This window comes from Adiantum capillus-veneris, chromosome 23, assembly GCF_014529385.1.
Source record: "Adiantum capillus-veneris isolate H3 chromosome 23, ASM1452938v2, whole genome shotgun sequence".
Lineage (NCBI taxonomy): Eukaryota > Viridiplantae > Streptophyta > Polypodiopsida > Polypodiales > Pteridaceae > Adiantum > Adiantum capillus-veneris.
The window spans coordinates 147,874,876-147,888,489 of record NC_140953.1 but is presented as its reverse complement, the minus strand read 5'-3'; the positions used below and the strand labels follow the sequence as shown (position 1 = coordinate 147,888,489).

General features: G+C 43.6%; 1 pseudogene; it reads left to right on the top strand.

Annotated features, from left to right (window-relative positions):
- LOC147428796 (peroxisome biogenesis protein 19-2-like) overlaps positions 1-9,885 on the top strand; it is a 73,374-nt pseudogene extending 63,489 nt beyond the window's left edge.
- Positions 9,886-13,614: the final 3,729 nt, after the last annotated feature.

The following is a 13,614-nucleotide window of genomic DNA, read 5'->3' as shown; positions in this document are numbered from 1 at the left end:
TGGGGAGATCCAAGAGAGGAACTCTCAATTCCTTTTCCATCTATACTAAGAGCATAAAGCTCCGCAGACCATTCTGGATTCCGTTTCCAAAATCCCCAAGGAAGGCCAAAGCCTCCTTGCTCCTTCTCCGCGATGGAGTACTTGCAAAAAGCACAAACAACAAAAGCAACAACTCGTAGAGCGTATTCACAAGCTTTACCTATCACTTGAAGTACGGAAAAGTGGCCTCTACACATCGACTTCACGCGATCACTTGCAGATTCCCAACGGAAGAATCTCTTCTAGGTAGCGCTAGCAAATCTGTGTGGAGAGTGAGGGCTAGGGCTAATTGTTTAGGCTCCGGCAAGCGCAAGGATAGCTAGCAAAACTTCAGTAGTTTTAGCAGAATAGCAAGAGAAAAGAGAGAGTTGGCGTCAGTTTTCTAGAGAGAGGAGAGAGAGATCGCTGTTTTCAGCCTGCAAAAGGGGTGCCTTCTATTTTATGATTTTTAAAAAAAGTGGGCAGGAAGTCACATTTTAAAAATAATGTGAACCTGTTCAAAAACTCAATAAAAACTCTATGAGCTGAAAAGTTGTGCTGCACAGCACTTCTCAGGCGTCCCTGAATGCAACCTCATGCACGGATGCAATGCAGACATAGATTTCCTCGCACGAAAGCAGCTGCTTCTCAAAACCCATCTTTATTCCTGTGCCTACGTCTTTACGCGTATCATTTTTCTTTTCTTTTATCTGGAAAGGGCCATAATACCTCATGCTAAGCTTTGGAAAAAGCCGCTCCTTTCCCTTTTTCTTTCTTAGGCGTGCCTTCTTAAAACATAAGAGCACCTAATTGTCTTCCTTTAATTTTAAATCACGACGGTATCAATCTACTGCCTTCTTGTGTCGTTCCTGAGGTTTCGTTAAAGCCTCCCGGACCTTGGCAAATGCAGTGTCCAAGTCCCTTGTGTACACTGGTCGGCTTCAAAAAAATTATCTTTTGTGCTAAGGAAGGGTGAAACATTCGGAGCACCTTTAATGATCTCAAATGGCGCCTTCCCCGTCGAAGAGTGGATCGTGTTATTGTAGGTAAATTCCACCAAGGGCAAAAAAAATTCCCATTGAGTCTTCTGATTAGAAATGTAAGACTTCAATAAATCTAGTACAATTGTCTGCGGCTGGAAAGATGACGAGAACTACAACTGTATGCCAATGTTCTCCCAAATAGCCCTCCAAAACAAACTCGTGAATTGGGGATCTCTATCAGAGACTATTGTCTTAGGCATGCCATGTAGTCTAAAAATTTGTGCAATGAACAGTCGTGCTAAATGATCCGGCTTGACTGTTTTCTTCACTGGAATGAAGTAAGCCCGGTTCCAGGAATCAGATCAATGGTGTGATCCTCAAGTCGAGATGGAGGCAACTCGCCTGGCAGGCCCTCAGAGAAGCAATCGACATGAGTGTGGAGAAAATCTTGGCGTCCTCTATCAAGTTCAGACATGTTCGTTCTGTGTTCATCATTTAACTCTTTCAAGTAGATCGAGTAAACAAAGAGACTGGATTTCATTAATTTGGAAATGGCCGAAGCCAATACAATAGGGACAGACTCGCCCTTTAGTTTTACATCAAGTACAATTTTTCGGCCCTTTTCATTTTTCAAAGTCGCTTTGTTTGCCCGTTAGTCGACCACGGTGTTGTTCTTATGGTACCAAGGGACTCCTTAGGAGGACATCACAACCTTCCAAGAGCATTATGTAGAAGTCCTCGTGCCCTAAATACCCCTGACAATGCAGCCGAAGTTTGCCAATGACAGGTGTAATGGCTATGTCCCGTACGGGTGCCGCTAAAACTGCCTTTGCTGGTGGTCCCATCCTGTAAGGTGTAATCTCGAGCCACACCGCCAATTCACGTGAAATGAAGTTGGCCTTCGCTCCTCCATCGAATAAAATCAGGGCTTCTTGATCTTTCACTTTGTCCCAAGCTCGGAAAAGTTCTATGCTTTCATCGATCAGGCTTGGGTCAGTACCCATGCAATCTGGCACCAATCCCGCTTTCATCTTGCCTCTTCTGCCACATTCCTCTGCTCCTCCTCTCTGGCCTGTCTTCAGTTTGTTCTTGCTGTGTATTTTTGGGACACTTTGAAGTTTGCAGAGATGTGCCCATGTTTCCCGCAACCAAAACACTTCCCCTCTCTGATGTAATTGGCTCTTTCTCGAAGAGTCAGACGGGGTCGTGCATCCTTATCCTTCTTTTCTTGGGAACTCTTTTTCTTTCTACTTTCATTGTTGGAGGTCTGTCGGGTTCTCTGAGTCAGAATCTCATCAGTGGGGTAAGTCAAATTTCCCGAATGTATCGAGAAACCCCGTTTCGCATGACCCATCAATTCTTTAATAGAATTTGACTTTTGTTCAAGGCAGTAGTCTCGGATCTCTGTAGGGAGTCCGCAACAAAACCGCTCAATCTATTCCTTAAAAGAGACCTTCTTAAATGAAGAGGTTGGTAGAAAAGAGTCCCAAAATCTCTCGCAATAAGCGTCCAAAGAATCTCCCTTGGTCATCCGAAGATGGTTCCAAGCAGTTCGTATATCCCGTTCGTACTCTCGAGCCGACTGCCCTGTTCGACAGCAATGGCAAGAACAAGCATCTTCAAATAAATAACAAGCGAAGAAGAAACCCGCTCCAATGAGCTCGAATTCTGTTCGTGGTGTTCAAGGGAATACGAAAACCGAGAAAGGGAAGTGTCAGCTTCTAAAGGGTTGGGGATCTGAAACCGGCCCGTAGGGCGGTAGACTTTGGCTTTCACCCAAAACTTTACTTGAGACTTTAGGACAAAGAGAAACTTTGCAAATAAAACCTGTAATTGGAATTAACACTTCAAATGAACAAACGCCGATCGAGTTGCCCAAACCTATCCGTGACTGTAATTGCAGGTTTTTGACCCAACGTCGCCAGCATAACGACGTAAAACCCCTATAGGTCAGAATTACACGTCAAAGACACTTTTCCTTGTGGTTTGGAAGCTCTCCAGTGAGCTGCAGGTCAATTTCAACGTGCTGTAATTCCCTGTTTTGTCACTGTCAGATGTCCAAAGCCCTGTCTATGCATCCCAAGGCTTTCTTGAGGCTCCTTGAGCATTGCCGTGCAGTCTAGGTGTGAAACCCTAAACCTACAGAAAAACACAGCAGGCTATAATTCTCTGTTTTGGATCGTTTTGGGCGGAGCGAGCACGCCTACGTGTGTCTCAGGTGCTTCCTCACGTAATGGGACAGTTCCCCTTTGAAACGGACGAATTTTCACACGAGAAAACTCTCCGTTTTTGCAATCCCTACTGTGCGTACCTGTGGGGGATTAGCAATTAGCCAATCCGGTTCCAGTATAGAAGGCTCTTGCCTCGGCAATCGCGCATGAACCCACACAACTGTACATATAGATGAAACAGATGAAAAGCCCTCGAGTGGGGCATCACGTTTTTGTGTTCAAAGGGGGAGAGAGATGCACGAGAGCGGAATCATCGCACTACATAAGACAAGGGAGAAGGCAAGCTTTCCATTAAAGCTGCGAAACCTGCACCCACTACTCACCCACACTCTGTAGTCACTTATGGGCAAAAATCAACCCCCTCATTTTGGGCGCTCCATCTTCATGCAGACTTGGCAAAATCATCTGTGGCCGCCAAGTGTTCACTTTGCCTCTTTTGAGTCAATTTCCTAGTACCCAACGACTTATAAGTGTAGTGAGGGGACCTAAATGACTTTGAACTGAGCCTAGACACCCTTTTACTGCTTCGATTCCAGTGCCGGTCAGCCCGACCAACCCGTCTCAACAAGGCTTTTCCGTTTGCGGGTGAAACTCTCAACCATCGGCCGTTTCACACTGGCTACACAATGTCCAGCCATTTGTGACTTCAAAAAGAGGGTCCAAATAAAAATCATTGGAAAGAAACCAACAACTAAGGTTAGCAGTTGCCACGTCCTCGTGATAGCAGTCGCCACGTCCTTGTGACAGGATTTGTGAATTACTAGCGGGTATTGATCCTCTATGATCTTGGATCAACGGACAACTTCATCTCATTGGATACTACAGAACGCTTGGGTCTCGCACCGGCTCATCTTCGAAATCTGGGCACTTTCGGATCAGCATTTGAGGGGATTACTATCAATGCAACTCTCGTGCAAGGAAAACTCAATCTTTGGATTGGCGAGCACAAGGACTACGAATCATTTTTGATGTCATCCATTGAGGAATGTGATATCATCTTGGGTATGCCATGGCAATATATGCAACCGATCCCAGATTATGTATAACGGGAAGGTACAACATGCCGACGGAAAAGAACAGACTGAACACACTTTGGAAGCTTCAAAACAATATAACTCAAAGAGATGCACGACACATGAGACACAAGATGGCATAGTTCCACCCCAAGAGAGCACTGGCCCCAAAACTATGACTCCGCTTTCGGTATTTCTTTATATTGCTTCACCATAGTACAACGTTTGTGGCTTTGCTCTGCATCTGCTCGCGGTAGAATGCTAGAGAGAGAGAGTCCACAGTTGATATTTAAAGGTCACTAGGCCATCTAAAAGCAGTTTACATGAAAATCATTAAACCCAAAGCATCTGGTCTAGAAGCTGGTGGCCAAAAGCTGCCAGCATAAAATCCAGAAATCCTGCCACATCAACAACGCAATTCGCAAAAGTTTATACAGTCTTCCACGTCAGCGTGTCAGCGTGAAATCCACGTCATCATCAGTTTTTATGCAAGGAATTTTGTGTGCCTGTGTGTCCTTTAATTTTAGGCCCATCGGCCAGGGTCCCATAAGTTAGCTGGGGTTAGGATTATTCATCTGAAACCTTCTTTGGGCCACTCGACTAGGAACTGTATACTGGTAAAGACTTCTTCTTCTTCTGCTTTTGCTTCTGCTAGGGTTTAGGCCCCTCGATCAAGATCTGGAGGTTAGCTAGGGTTAGGCTCGGAAAGCCCTAACCTAGTCCGTCTTAAGTGGCTTGACACATCGGCAATTTGTGACCTCCCTGCTTCTTGAAAGAAGAGTAGTCATCCGCGATTACATTATATCTGCAAAACAACTCAAGTTAGCTCAAAAATATCCGAGGGTCAATCTCGTGGGTCATTCAATTTTCTTGTTTCATATCTGAGCTCTTAATATTTTGGCATAGCAAAATTAGCCATCACACCCAGACTGCGCTGATCCGTAACGGGTGTCTCAATGCTCTAAAATTACATACCCAGGCAATCTCACCCAATTCCGAATGTTTAGTGGTTGGCTGTCACAAATTAATGACGTGGCAGTGCAGCCCGGACACAACACTGGCTGACGTGGCTGACTGTATGGACGTTCAAAAAAGGCATTGACTGTAGGATGCTCGAAAAACGTGCTGGCTGGTTGACGTGGCAGCGTACGTATTTTTCACGTTTTATGCTGGCTGCTGACGTGGCGTGGCTGTACGGATTTCCATAATTAGCGTTGGCTGCTTTTGCTGGCAGATTTTAACCAAGACGCTTTTGGAGCTCATTGCTTTTGAGTTTAATGCTTTTGGGGCTCTGCTTTTAGCAACCCTTGTAAACCTTTATAAGTGACCCAAGGGGCTCATTTCTCAGAGCATCTGGACGCAAAGTCTGAGAACGAGCACCTGCGGGCAGTTGTACTTTGCTCAAAGATTGATATAAAAGAAATACCGAAAGGGGCACCAATCTTTGGGGCCAATCTCTCGTAGCATGGAACTACGCCCGGCGGTGTCAACTGTTAAATCTGTAGAGTATTTTGAAATGAATCTCTGCTGTGTCGCAACATATCACAAGGTAATATGGATGTTTACATATGCATGTTACATCACAAGGTAATATGGATGTTTACATATGCATGTTACAAGACACATAAACATATAGTCGTCAATGAATACCCCACCCCACAAATAACCATCCCGGTCTAGGCCATGAGTTGTTCAACGACTCTCTCATCACTCTTCCCACAAATAACCTAAAGAGGTTTGGGCCATGAGATATAGAGGCCTTTTACATCCAAACACTCCCCAGACCGCAACCTATGTCGCTTGGAGGTGCTGAGAGTAACCACTACTCAGACTCTTCTTCAATACTCCCCCCGTAAATAACCATCTAGGTCCGGGCCATGAATAAAACCAACACTTTTCAAACATTCAATACTCCCTCTGCAAATAACCCCAAGGGTCTGGGCCATGAGCATGTGTAGACATTATCAAGCATCAATTCTCTCAATACCCCTCCCGAGAGAAAATAACAAATCATTGAAACCAGTATCAAAACCAGAGTTAAGCAATTTTCAAAGCGGCACCACGACAAGTTTAAAACAGATAACATCCATTTCAAACGATTCCAAACAGTATTTCAAACAAAGCTCAAAAAGTAGACATACAAAGCACTTTAAAAAATTCATTCAAGATTTTGTTTGGACAATCGAACTTCAAGGACGATTGGCTTGTCCTTCTAGATCAAAGTGATCCTGCAATTCCGAAATTGCAGTCTCGCGTCATTCTTGTCGTGCCAAGGCATGCCCAAGAGAGCGTCGCAATTGCCCAACTTCATGATATGAAAATCTACTTTCCCATGGTATCCTTGGATGGTTACTGGAAGAGCACCAATGAGAGGTATCACCTTCTGAGTTTTTCATGATATGAAAATCTACTTTCCCATAGTATCCTTGGATGGTTACTAGAAGAGCACCAATGAGAGGTATCACCTTCTGAGTTTGCCCACTGGCTAGCTCGGCTTTAATTTCTCGTCATTGGGAATCGTAATCAAAGTCCATCTGCTTGAGGAAGTCGGGATGGATGAAATTCTCGGTAGATCAGGTAAAGGAGGCTTTGTAGAAGTCTCAAGAATGGCATGAGAAGGCAGTAGACAAGCATCGATGTGATGTGCAAGGGGAGTGATTGGGTGCTACTCTGGTAAGAGAAAGCACGCCTACAAAAGCAGGAGGGTAAGGAGAGGCTTTTCCCAATGCTTAATATGTGATACTATGGGCCCTTCTAGGTACAAGAAAAGATAATTGATGCATCCTTTCCACTGAAGGTGATTCTCGTTTCAGAACAGGTTCTAGCACATACGGAAAGTGAAGGTAAGCTGGTCTGCCATTATTTGGTCAAGTTGAAGAACTATCCGGCTCTTGATGCTAAGTGGATGGAGAAGGACTTAGCAGATTCTTTTGTGATACTAGAGCTTCACCTTGAGGCTTTTGGTTTAGTATCGACGATTCCAAAAGAATCAACAGGTTGAATCTAGTGCGGTGTCAATCCACTCTTTTGTCAAAGATTACCTCAACGGAAATTAATTGATTGATTTCTCTCCGGAATTTTAGGGATATTGGCAAGCTGACAGTGTTTTGCCGAATGACTTTATGAAAAGATATATATATTGAAATGGCAATTTTTAAAATGAACTTGTTAGTGTCGTGTCAAAAAGATGAAATGACTGCAACATTTTATCTAGTCACCTATAGTAACAATTTTGTAGATCAAGACATCCGACAAAAAATCAGCCTTGTTTGGATGTGATTACTAAATAAGTTACGATGATCATGATTCTCATTTGAGATCTCAACGGGGATAATGATGTGAATGCTTAGTGACTATCGTCTTTGTGCAAGTGTTGGATGTGTGCATAAGTACTTAGAGTATGTCACAAAATTTGTGATGTGGCATGCCCCAACTGAAAAGATTGACCGACCGAGGGACCAAAGGGTTAGGGTTTAATAACCTAATCCTCCCAACTTATCAAAAGATGGCCGAGGGGCCCAAACCCTAGAAATAAAATCAAAGTGCAAGACCTGCGATGTGGCTGTTGTACGGACGATTGGAAAGCGCGGAAGCTGCTGATGTTGCCAACTGTACGAATTTTTGCCAAACGCGGAGAGTCCTTTGGGCGTTGGCTTTTCAGGCAACAGCTTTTAGAAGCAGTAGCTTTTGGGGGTGCCCCGTTTTTGGGCCCCCTTGTACTCTTTATAAGCACAGTCTTCTCTAGCAGATTTGCTTGGGAGCACTGTAGAGAGGACCTTCGAACATTGTACCTTGTGAATCATCAATAAAAAAGAAATGCCGAAAGGGGCGCGAGTCTTTAGGGCGAGTGTATCTGGACGCAGAACTCTGCCGCTTCGTGTTGGCTCTCTCTCTCTCTCTCTCTCTCTCTCTCTCTCTCTCTCTCTCTCTCACACACACACACACACACACACACTTTTTTTTTGTAAATCACACACACACACACACACACATACACACACATTATTCAAGTTCAGTTCACTTGTTTGCAGTTCTCACGTGTGTTGCTGTAGATCTCTCGCTTGGAGTGTCCAAGCTTATTACACCCCATATGTGTGTCTCTTCTGTCTTTTTCTCCCTCCATCCCTCTGATTCTCTCTATGAGATCAACACCTACATACATAGATCTATCAGGGTGTTTTCACACAGCCATAAAATAGTATCAATGCCCAACCGAACAGTGGCGCTCCATCTTCGAATTGCAGCCATGTTGCTTCACATGACTGTTACACGCTGCCAAACGCTACTGTTACATGCTGCCAAGGAAAAGAGATGGAAGAAATGAACCAGAAATCTGGCTCAACGCTCTGATTGGCTCTTAGTACTAAAGCACAGAGAACACCATTGTCGGGTGAAGTCAAGTTCCCGTCCAAAACCCTCCCTTGATTTGGAAATTGGCGCAGATCTGGTGTCCAGCAAGGAAATGGTGTATGCTGCATATAGGCTGTGTGTAAACACGAGGCTGCCGAATTCTGATGTGGGTCGCTCTCATAGGCATTTCAGAAAGAAATAGTGGGGCATGCAGTGTTTTATGCGACCAGCCTCATTCTCTATAGCAGACCTCCATCTCTTCGCATAGATCTGCTTATCTGCATTAAGCGATATATATCCCCATTAAGTTCTCTGTTGATTTTGAGAAAGGAGCCATCATTAATGCAATCCCACTCATTAAATGATTGTGATTGTGTTAGTGCTCGATTCTGTGTAATCTCTCAATTCTGCTGCATCTGACACGAATTGGAAGGGACACAAAAGTTTGGAGAGGGTAATGTAGTGTAGTATATGGTCGTAACCTTTATCTTATCAAATTCTGCATCACTTTATTTTCTTTTGTAATCGCAGTTGTATTGTTTCCTTATCCTTCAAGCTTTTGAGCACAATGAAAGCCTTGTTAGCTCTCTCTCTGTGTGTGTGTGTGTGTGTGTGTGTGTGTGTGTGTGTGTGAGAGTGAGATACAGGATATGCAAGCGATTATGGACACTATGATGCAACAGCTTTTGTCTAAAGAGGTTCTCCATGAACCCATGAAGGAGTTGTATGAGAAGTACCCAAATTGGTTGGAAGTGAACAAGTCTTCACTTAGTGATGAGGATTTTCGTCGGTACTCAAGGCAGTATGAGTACATTAAACAGTTATGTGGTGTCTATGAGTCAACTCCGGACGATTTCTCTAGAATTGTTGACATCATGCAAAAGATGCAAACATGTGGACAGCCCCCAGATGACCTTGTACAAGAGCTTGGACCTTAAAGGAGATGGCTTGCCCTTGTATGTGTACGATTGAACATGTTTCTTTATTTGGAGTGTCCCTAATTGTTTACAAAAATCTTATCGTTTCATGTGTTTTGTGCAGTCTCTCAGACTTGGTATTCAGAGTGCTGGAGCAAACCAGATTTGCAGCATGATGTGAGCGGAGACACATATTTGCAGCAAGCCCTCTTTGTTTCACTTTTCCTTGATTGTATTTTCCAAGCCCTAGATATGCAGTTAAGTTAGCTAAGATATGATGCGTTTTGTATGTGTATGTGCATCAATGATCTAGGTGGATAAAAGTATGTAAAGCAAAGCTTACAACTACTCTCTCTCTCTCTCTCTCTCTCTCTCTCTCTCTCTCTCTCTCTCTCTCTTTGGCTTATGCTATTTCCCTCTTGAATAACAGGTCTTGAGTTCAACTCTTCGTTGGCTAGATCTTTAAGGTCTCTTGAGATAGTTTCCTACGACGTTAAAACTCTCCTTCTCGCGCGTGTGTGTGGGTGTGTGTATGCTAATAAAAAGAGGAAAATGGTATAACCTTTCTATCACCCAAGTGTGGTAGATTGGTTATGCCATTTCCCTCTTGAATAACAAGTCTTGAGCTCAACTCCTCGTCGGCTAGATCTTTCAGGTCTCTTGGGATAGTTTCCTACAACGTTAAAACTATCTTCTTCTTCTTGTTATTCTCTCTCTCTCTCTCTCTCTCTCTCTCTCTCTCTCTCTCTCTCTCTCTCTCTCTCTCATAACAGGTCTTGAGTTCAACTCTCCTCGTCGGATAGATCTTCAAAGTCTCTTGGGATAGTTTCCTACGACATTAAAATTCTCTTCTTCTTCTCTTCTCTCTCTCCCTCTCTCTCTCTCTCTCTCTCTCTCAATATACAAATAAGAGCTCAAAAATCATCTTGTTTGAGCTCTCTACTTGATCTTTTGAGAGAGCACTCGAAGAGGACAAGAGAGCTCTCCCAATCTGATCTTTTGAAAGAGAGGGAGAGAGAATTTGGTATATCCATAAGGGTGGTAGGTGGTCTGTGTCCAACCTGTGTTATTTGAGCCATTATGTCGTTTCTACCATGAACAAAAAAGATGCTATGAACAATATCTTTCCAAAACCTCATAGCATCTTGTCCAAACAAGTTTCATGTATACAAGGTGATTGATAAAAAGCTTGTTTTCCCTCGATGCTTGAAAAAACACCTGGAGATGTTGCTTGTGTTCCTCCAAGGACTTGGAGTAGATGATGATATCATCAAAGAACACTTCAGTGAATTTACAGTAGGGAGAAAAGATATGCACGTATGTGTAGGTGGTGTATGCATATGTGTACGCAAGTGTGGCTGAAAAATCAGCTTATGGTTGATCTGAGACGGAGAAATAATTAAGAGAGAGAGAGAGAGCTCAGAGAGAGTGGGTAATCGTGCTTGAGAGGGAGGGAGAGAGAGCTCACCATTGAGAGAGATAAGCTAAGAGAGAGAGGTGTATATGTATGTGTGTGTGTGAGAAGAAGAAGTGAGAGAACCATTGATTTTAGAGGGAGAGAGAGAGAGAGAGAGAAAACTTTCAGCCATGGAGATCTTGGGAAAGACATGAGAGAGAGAGAAGAGTATGTGTGTGTATACTTTGTGTGTGAGTGTGCGGATGTGTGTGTGTGCAAAGAAGAGAGAGCTTTTTGCTGCCCAGAGAGAGAGAGAGAGAGAGAGAGAGAGAGAGAGAGAGAGAGAGAGAGAGAGAGATTCCATGAGGAGGGAGAGGATGAGAGGTGGTGGTCCTCCCTCCTTTGTTAACTTCTTGTGTGATGGCCGTGGCCCTCTATGCCACCCCCTTTTCCAATAGATATACATATATTATGCTTAATAAATTAAGCATGGAGCCTTATGGGAGGAAAAGAGAAAAAGGGGATGCTTTCAAGGGTGGAGTCCCGTGGGAAGAAAAGGAGGAAAAGGAGATGCTCTTGGCTCCACCAAATAATGCAACTCTTTTTTGACCATTCGTTCCATGGCTTGACTTTTTGTGAGAGATTTTTTCGCAAAGCTTCAAGTTTTCCTGATCGAGTGGCTATTCATCTGTGAAGGCTTGAAGTCTTGCCATCGAATGCATACTGCAAGTGGGAAAAAATTAAAAAAGAGACCCTCATTAGCCCTCCCCTTTAACTAGAGGGATAGATGTCTCTAGTTTGATACTTGAGTCTTCTTCAATTGAGGTGGAGAAGTCTCCCTCCTCACGAATATCCATCATTGGTGTTTGATCAAACCTCAAGAAGCACTCCTTCAATCTCTAGCCGTTGGCACATGTTTTGTGAATCCTACCATTTGCATCCATCAGTTGGTGATTGCCATTGTTGTAGCGCTAGTTAATAAAAAAATGGGCCCTCCCATCTGGGTGAAAACTTATTATTTTTTCTAGTGTCGAACATGTTGTCATATCTTAGAACCAACATACCTTTCTTGAGACCTTTTGCCTTGAGTCCCTTGTTGAAGGTAAGTCGACGTTGCTCTGGCTGTGTTGCATAGTGGTTAATAGCATCCTCTCTATCTAGATGATGCCTCTCTAAATCAAGAATGTGGTTATGGAGATGAGCATTAGGGTGTTCTATTTGCCTAGTTAGCACCTTGTGACTAGCCAACTATACTTCAATGGGTAAAATGGCCTCCTTACCATACACCAAGTGATATGGTGTGAATCTCAAAGATGTCCTGATCTTTCCCTTGGTCCATTGATATGGTTTTTGTATGATTTGATCTTGATTAGGTCAAGCAATTTTAAAGATCATCCATTTACCTTTCCACTAAACCATTGCATTGTGAATAGTAGAGAGTTGAGTGTTGACATGAGATGCCCAACTTCTCCATTAGCTCTCCTTCAAATCCTAGCTCCCTATCAGAATTTATATCAAGAGGAGTGTCAAAATGGAAACAAATATTTTTAACTACAAACTTTGTCTCTTCCTTGCTTGTAATCCGGGTGGTAATAGCTACTGCCTCGGTCCACTTTTGCGAGGGTGAATCACACCACCCATAAAGTGCATGCAATACTACCTAGATCAACATAATGTCAATCGAGGACACAGATGACATGCTAGGCGCACGGAGGCAATGTCTTTAGCTTGTCAGGCTGAGACCATCCCACACATACAACATTTTGGAGGGCCAACTAAACCACAATCAAGAGTATCATTGTTCCCAACTACACCACCCAACCCACATACACACAAATGGAAGGAAACTCACCAAACCATACGAAAATCGTAGGAAACTTAAGGAACACTGTCCCAAAGCCTCTACACTCAAAATCCTCACTCCAATCCCATCTGTAGAAAACGCGTATGTAGACAGAGCAAATTTTTTGAAGTGCCTAAAATTGAAATCTATGATTACCTATGCGCAGCTTATGTCGCCACGATTCTAACGACTACTTGCACGCAAAAAACAAACATCATTTGATACATTCACGGCTACAAACACTACAACACTACATGGAGATATCGACGCGCGTATATCGACGAAATTAGCGGACGTCGCTATATGCGTCGATATACGCGTCGCAATGTGCGTCGATATACACGTGAAAAGGCTTTATTTCCCACGCGTATATCGACGCGTATAGCGACGCAAAAAAATTTGGGGGAAAAAAGCGAAACCCGCGAGCAGCAGGGGCCATTTTCGCCTGCGCTCTGCTCAAATCTTGGCCTCCACCTGCTGCGCAGGTATTATGCCCCCCCCCCCCCCCCCCCCCCCAACCCCTCTCTCTCTCTCTACATCGTGTGTGTGTGTGTAGGAAAGAGAGAGAGAGAGAGAGAGAGAGAGAGAGAGAGAGAGAGAGAGAGAGAGAGAGAGAGAGAGAGAGAGATGTGTGTGTGTGTGTGTGTGTGTAGGAAAGAGAGAGAGAGAGAGAGAGAGAGAGAGAGAGAGAGAGAGAGAGGGAAGTGTGTGTGTGTGTGTGTAGGAAAGAGAGAGAGAGAGAGAGAGAGAGAGAGAGAGAGAGATAGAGAATTAATGTATGCTTAGGAAATTAAAATTAAAGAAAAATAATTAAAGAGAGAAATGAAATGAAATGTTATATTAACGTCTTCGAAAAGCCAAAG